This window comes from Oncorhynchus mykiss, chromosome 1 (assembly GCF_013265735.2).
Source record: "Oncorhynchus mykiss isolate Arlee chromosome 1, USDA_OmykA_1.1, whole genome shotgun sequence".
In the NCBI taxonomy this organism is placed as follows: domain Eukaryota; kingdom Metazoa; phylum Chordata; class Actinopteri; order Salmoniformes; family Salmonidae; genus Oncorhynchus; species Oncorhynchus mykiss.
The window spans coordinates 12,186,228-12,194,214 of NC_048565.1; the positions used below are offsets into that span (position 1 = coordinate 12,186,228).

General features: G+C 41.1%; 1 long non-coding RNA gene across 1 annotated transcript; it reads right to left on the bottom strand.

The window, feature by feature from the left end:
- Positions 1-673: 673 nt before the first annotated feature.
- On the bottom strand, positions 674-7,369 carry LOC118938491. Its single transcript, XR_005035752.1, has 3 exons — positions 7,084-7,369; positions 4,321-4,394; positions 674-1,219 (listed from the first exon to the last, which is right to left on the bottom strand). It is a non-coding gene; the product is annotated as an uncharacterized LOC118938491 (long non-coding RNA).
- Positions 7,370-7,987: the final 618 nt, after the last annotated feature.

Sequence of the window (7,987 nt, forward strand, 5' to 3'; positions counted from 1 at the left end):
AACTACAGGAAACGTATGATCTCTGTAATTGCAAACAAATGTTTCTGTACCAAATATTAAGTTCTGCTTTTCTGATGTATCAAATACTTATGTCATGCAATAAAATGCTAATTAATTACTTAAAAATCATGCAATGTGATTTTCTGCATTTTTGTTTTAGATTCCGTCTCTCACAGTTGAAGTGTACCTATGATAACAATTACAGACCTCTACATGCTTTGTAAGTAGGAAAACCTGCAAAATTGGCAGTGTATCAAATACTTGTTCTCCCCACTGTACATGATACATGAAATTGGGGCATTCAGTTATGCCTTTACGAACACATTGAGGAGAGGATTTTGCATTTTTTTGTTGTTGCTAAAACGTGTGTCGTTTTGAAAATTGTATATTTTATATGTGTTATGAGGTGCAGACAGAAAATGTATGATCTGAGTTGTCAGAGTTAAATAATTGTACTTATAATATCTCGTGGTCTACCCAACAGTTGTGTGCGTCTATGGGCTTATAGTTTACGTCCCAAATGGCACCCTATTTCCTATGTAGTGCACTACTTTGGGAATAGTGTGCTATTTGGGATATATACCTACTTACAGCTTCCCTATTGACGGTCCCAACACCAGAAGCTCAGAGACGTTTCCCTCAACACGCTCTTCTATAATAATTGCAAATATTCTGTGCTTCAATATTTTTTATTGTTAAGTACTGCAGTGCATTATTACATTCGTCGTCATTCAACATGTTTTCATTGACTGGAATCATTCAAGTGCCAAATTAAATACAATGGAGACAAGGACAGTGAAATAAATATCTCAACGACCATGGTAGGACCGTCTCAGAATGTAATATTGACAAAGCAAATAATATTAAGTGAGATTAATTCAGACACGATGAGAAAAAAATATCTTCATTAGGTGAGAACTTTAAGAAAATAATTGTATATTTCTGAATTATTGTGATGAATTATATACATATCATTTCAATAAATTGGTGTATTCAATATTAAATTATGGTTTTCTTAAAAATACATGTTACATGAAGATAAACAGAAAATCTATTTCATAAAACCAATAAAGGCTGACAGCATTTTCATATACATACAGTATCAACAACACAAATAAAAATACTATAAACAATTACAATAATATGTTCTTAATGTGACTGCTGTGAATTGAAGGCACTTCCTGGGCAAAACATATATCCCTCTTTCAAAATTTTGAGCCTGAAACACACAGCAAAATTCAAACATTAAACACAATTCAAAAACTACCATAATGTTATTGTCAAAAACACAGTGGTTTATTTTTCAAATGTCATTTTGAATTCCTTACATTGTTAGTTTGAAAAATAGGCCACAGAATCTCTTGTCTAAAATTAGGTTTGAGCTGCCCTTCCGTAATTCCTTAGGGACTAAGGAAGGGCACTTCATGAGTTATTTTCTAATGAGCCGAATGAATCAATCAATGATTCAGCTAATAGGCCCTTTTAGGTCATTCTTTAGTCCCTTCCCGCCAGTGGCAGCAGCGAGACCTCTCTTTATGGTTCCGGCTAGAGCACATTGTCAGAGTAAAAAAGAATAATGACTGGAGAGACTGAAAAACTGTCAATGTGCCAGCCCCCTCAATTTTCCAATCAAATGAATTTCAATTACACTCCAACTAACGTTGTGCTTGTAATAGGCTATTCGCTAAGGCTTCATTCATGTTGGACCATCTAAAGGCCCATAGATGCCATCAACTGACATGGAGTTAGTTCTAAGTGAGCCTGAACACAAATAGGCCCAGAAATCATAATCTCTGCTGTCGTCAGCCTCATCAGGTGGAGGTAATAGACAGGTGTAACAAAGGGTTATCAACTTAACACTGATGACGGTATCCAAAATGAGCAGGATCAAGACAATCAGGTTCTTCCTGTTTCATTGTCTGACCAAGCGGTGAGCATCTAACATCGTGTGACCCCACAACTTCTTAACACACTTGGTTGCACTTCCAAACGGTCTTCGTTTTGCTCACATTCTTAAGCTGGTGCAAGGCTTGCTGACATTTAAAGGTTTTACTTTCTACATACAGGAGAATGCTCATTGCCCATACAGCGCATTCCACATTTTGCTACGTTACCGCCTATTTTAAAATTGATTAAATAATTTTCTTCATCAATCTACACACAATACCCCATAATGACAAAGAAAAAAACGTCTTTTAGAAATTTTTGCAAATGTATAAAAAAAACTACTGAAATATCACATTTACATAAGTATTCAGACCCTTTACTCAGTACTTTGTTGAAGCACCTTTGGCAGCGACTACAGCCTTGAGTCTTCTTAGGTAGGACGCTATAAGCTTGGCACAACTGTATTTGGGTAGTTTCTCCCATTCTTCTCTGCAGATCCTCTCAAGCTCTGTCAGGTTGGGTGGGGAGCGTCGCTGCACAGCTTTTCTCAGGTCTCTCAAGTCAGGGCTCTGGCTGGGACACTCAAGGACATTCAGAGACTTGTGCCGAAGCCACCCCTGTGTTGTCTTGGCTGTGTGTACTTAGGGTTGTTGTCCGGTTGGAAGGTGAACCTTCGCCCCAGTCAGAGGTCTTGAGTGCTCTGGAGCAGGTTTTCATCAAGGATCTATTTGTAATTTATTCCGTTCATCTTTCCCTCGATCCTGACTAGTCTCCCAGTCCCTTCCAGTGAAAAACACCCCCACAGCATGATGCTGCCACCACCATGCTCACCGTAGGGTTGGTTCCAGGTTTCCTCCAGACGTGACACTTGGCATTCAGGTCAAAGAGTTCAATCTTGGTTTCATCAAACCAGAGAATCTTGTTTCGCATGATCTGATAGTCCTTTACTTGCCTTTTGGCAAACTCTAAGCAGGCAGTCATGTGCCTTTTACTGAGGAGTGGCTTCCGTCTGGCCACTGTACCATAAAGGCCTGATTGGTGGGTGGAGTGCTGCAGAGATGGTTGTCCTTCTGGAAGGTTCTCCCATCTCCACAGAGGAACTCTGGAGCTCTGTCAGAGTGACCATAGGGTTCTTGGTCACCTCCCTGACCAAGGCCCTTCTCCCCCAATTGCTCAGTTTGACCGTGCGGCCAGCTCTAGGAAGAGTGTTGTTGGTTCCAAACTTCTTCCATTTAAGAATGATGGAGGCCACTGTGTTCTTGGGGGACCTTTTAATCTGCAGAAATGTTATGGTCTCGGAGCTCTACGGACAATTCCTTCGTCATCATACCTTGGTTTTTGCTCTGACACGCACTGTCAACTGTGAGACCTAGACAGGTTTGTGCCTTTCCAAATCATGTCCCATCAATTTAATTTACCACAAGTGGACTCCAATCAAGGTGTAGAAACATCTCAAGGATGATCAATGGAAACAGGATGCACCAGAGCTCAATTTCGAGTCTTATAGCAAAGGGTTTGAATACTTAGGTAAATAAGGTTTTTGTTTTTAATTTTTAATACATTTGCAAAAATTTCAAAAAAACTGTTTTTGCTTTGTCATTATGAGGTATTATGTGTAGATTAATGATGATTAAAAAAAATCTACTTTAGAATAAGGCTGTAACTTAACAAAATGTGAAAAAAGTCAAGGGGTCTGAATACTTTCCAAATGCACTGTATGTAGGCCCTAACTTACCGCTGACATGTAACTTTCTCATGACATTCAACTTAAAATGATTTCAGCTAGTCAAATACTTGTTCTCATCTTTTAGATTTCCAAAAGAATGAGCTAGACTGTAAATAATCATGCGTAAATGTATTTTGATGACCGTTTGTTAAGGTGCTGTATATTACATTAGGATCTTGTCTTTGATGGAATAGAGTTGGAACGAAACAAAAGAGCCTAGTAACATTATATTTCAGAACATGTAGGACAGAAACTGTGGGGACACATGGATCTGATTATGTGAACATGAGTTATTTTCAAATCCTTTCAGATTACTTACAGATGTCACAGACACAAATTAGAATAGCGTTGACCCACCAACAACATCATTCTCTCTTCCTGTGATTGGTATCACACATAATCAAGAAGGCTGGGTTGAAAACACAGCTATAATCTGGTGGAGCTGTACAGCATGTGAATCTCCATCAACAATAGATATGTATCTTCAATACGTAGTTACTAGGGAAATGTTACAGGATTGCCACTTGTCAATCTTTACAGTTAATTATTCACAATATAAATCAAATATTGTAAATCATTTCTATGTAGCTTCACCTCTAGAGCAAGGAGTCATACAATGTTAGGCCAAGTGTACTAATTAACATAAAGCTTGATTATGCATATGTGCCCCTTTGACAGTTTAACCCCTTAAAATAATTCATACTCACATGCAATGTCTACGATTGTGAGCAAAGTGGACTCATCGCTAGCCGTGTTAGCAATCTTGCACATCTTTTGTAGTCTGGAAAATGATAAAGAAAACAGTTCATCGCTATTTGTTTCTTGTTCCCATTTTCTAACTGTCTTTCTATACTAAATATGAGCACGTCATGAATTACTCTCAAACACTTGACAGGTACAGACAGATACAGTGGAAGGACAGGAAAGGAGAGTAGAAGTGTGTATCAGGGTCAGACCCACAGCATATGCAGTAGAAGTGTGTATCAGGGTCAGACCCACAGCATATGCAGTAGAAGTGTGTATCAGGGTCAGACCCACAGCATATGCAGTAGAAGTGTGTATCAGGGTCAGACCCACAGCATATGCAGTAGAAGTGTGTATCAGGGTCAGACCCACAGCATATGCAGTAGAAGTGTGTATCAGGGTCAGACCCACAGCATATGCAGTAGAAGTGTGTATCAGGGTCAGACCCACAGCATATGCAGTAGAAGTGTGTATCAGGGTCAGACCCACAGCATATGCAGTAGAAGTGTGTATCAGGGTCAGACCCACAGCATATGCAGTAGAAGTGTGTATCAGGGTCAGACCCACAGCATATGCAGTAGAAGTGTGTATCAGGGTCAGACCCACAGCATATGCAGTAGAAGTGTGTATCAGGGTCAGAACCAGAGCATATGCAGTAGAAGTGTGTATCAGGGTCAGACCCACAGCATATGCAGTAGAAGTGTGTATCAGGGTCAGACCCACAGCATATGCAGTAGAAATGTGTGCCAACGGCATCAGCATTAATCACTATATCAGCCCAGGCCACAATACTTTTATATTTATTTGAAAATAACACCATTTAAATGTTCTACTGTATGTTAATTCAGCTGTTCTGAACACAAACACAAAGTGTGTAAATATTGTACTGTAGATGTGTTGAGTACTACATTTGTATTATAATTTTACTCCATTGAGCTTCTGTTTTCATTTGTTTTATGACATTTTTTTGTTCTATTCTTATTTTTGTCGTGAACCAGCAAGTAAGCATTTCATTGTGTTGTGTACACAGTGTATTGTCTTGCCCAGGACCCACATGTGCCTGAGTACCACCCTGGAGGCCAGGAGAACAGGGGACTGAGTACAACCCTAGAGGCTAGGGGAACAGGGGACTGAGAACAACCCTAGAGGCCAGGGGAACAGGGGACTGAGTACAACCCTAGAGGCCAGGGGAATAGGGGCATGAACCACCCTAGAGGCCTGGGGAACAGGGGACTGAGTACAACCCTGGAGGCAAAGGGAACAGGGGACTGAGTACAACCCTAGAGGCCAGGGGAACAGGGGACTGAGTACCACCCTAGAGGCCAGGGAAACAGGGGACTGAGTACCACCCTAGAGGCAAAGGGAACAGGGGACTGAGTACCATCCTAGAGGCCTGGGGAACAGGGGACTGAGTACCATCCTAGAGGCCTGGGGAACAGGGGACTGAGTACAACCCTAGAGGCCAGGGGAACAGGGGACTGAGTACAACCCTGGAGGCCAGGGGAACAAGGGACTGAGTACCACCCTGGAGGCAAAGGGAACAGGGACTGAGTACAACCCTGGAGGCAAAGGGAACAGGGGACTGAGTACAACCCTAGAGGCCAGGGGAACAGGGGACTGAGTACCACCCTAGAGGCCAGGGGAACAGGGGACTGAGTACCACCCTAGAGGCCAGGGGAACAGGGGACTGAGTACCACCCTAGAGGCCAGGGGAACAGGGGACTGAGTACCACCCTAGAGGCAAAGGGAACAGGGGACTGAGTACCATCCTAGAGGCCTGGGGAACAGGGGACTGAGTACCATCCTAGAGGCCTGGGGAACAGGGGACTGAGTATCATCCTAGAGGCCTGGGGAACAGGGGACTGACTACCACCCTGGAGTGGTTTCAACTGAGTTTCAGTAGTGTACAAGGCTGTTGTGGTTGTGTTTCTCTTTATTGACAACACAAAAAAGAAGACTGAGAAAGTCCATGCTCTAATTCACTGGTCCGCAATGGAGGCAGGGCTGCTGCTTAGACACCTCAGTTCAGGCAGCCATCTTAGAAACTGACATACTGTCTGGGGACATACTGAGGGCATTCCCTACCTACTGTAGGATGTCATCGGTCCCTTTTCCAATAAAAACTACAACGACAACACGATTGTTCATTACATCTGCTAAACTAATGTTTACGTCATTTAATGGCACATGATGTATTACACTGACTTGTTACAGGGATTTGATTCAAGAGTCCACTTATTGCTTCCATTCAAAGACAAGTGACTCTATTGTGAAGTTGATTGAAAAAAACTGTGGATATGAGGTCATCAAAGACTGTGACAAATGTTAGAGCAAGACACCGTATTATACCACCTACGCATTCAATTAATTCATAATGAGTATTTGGGTTCTAGCACAAACAGATCTGGGACCAGTATAGAATAAAGTTTCCAAAGGCAAATGGCCTTGATGAATGTCTGCTTTCTGTCTGTGGTCATTAATTTACTTAGAGTAAGACCTGTGGCAAAGAAAGTCGTTGTGGGCAAAATGTTGGCAGTAAATAAATTTTCCCACAGCATAATATTGGCAGTGGAAGGAACATCATTGCCATCATGTAGTCAGGGACCACAGTTGTAAATTAGTGGTTAGCTAATGAATAAAGTGGTGTAAATGACTATCAGAAACCAAGATTACTGATCACAAATATAGATGAACACAGTATTATGACATTAAAAATGTATACATACATGCTGGTCTTGAACAATCCCTTGTGTTGTGATAGAGTCTATGAAAATGTGTTCTACATTCTGATGAGAACTTGACTGGTCCTGCTTAAAAGAAAAGCTCTTATCAGGAAACTGAAAACAAATGTTAATGTGTTCCATTTCCTTTCCTTCTTTTGAACATCTCCATAACAGAACTGAAGTGGATCCCATTTGACATTAGCAACAACGTCAAAAGAGCAACAATATTTTCGGACATGGGTGCAAAACATGATCTTGCTGTCAAGATACTCTTTACTAAGGCAGAGCTCTAAACAAGGCAGAGCTCCAACCAAGGCAGAGCTCCAAACAAGGCAGAGCTCCAACCAAGGCAGAACTCCAACCAAGGCAGAGCTCCAACCAAGGCAGAACTCCAACCAAGGCAGAACTCCAACCAAGGCAGAGCTCCAACCAAGGCAGAGCTCCAACTATGCACATGACTAACTATGCAAATGACACTCTATTACCAAAGACATTGAAATGTATATTTATAGATTTTGTGGTATGCCAATTTGTTGTTTAATGACTTAGCTATGACTTATTGATAATGCACTGTCCTTATAGTTAGGCTGATCATATATTACACTTCGGTTTTATATTGTATGACATCGTACTGAATACAGTGAAGTAAATACGTATTTGATCCCCTGCTGATTTTGTACGTTTGCCCACTGACAAAGAAATTATCAGTCTATAATTTTAATGGTAGGCTTATTTGAACAGTGAGGGACAGAGTAACAACAAAAAATCCAGAAAAACGCATGTCAAAAATGTTATACATTTATTTGCATTTTAATGAGGGAAATAAGTATTTGACCCCCTCTCAATCAGAAAGATTTCTGGCTCCCAGGTGTATTTTATACAGGTAACGAGCTGAGATTAGGAACAC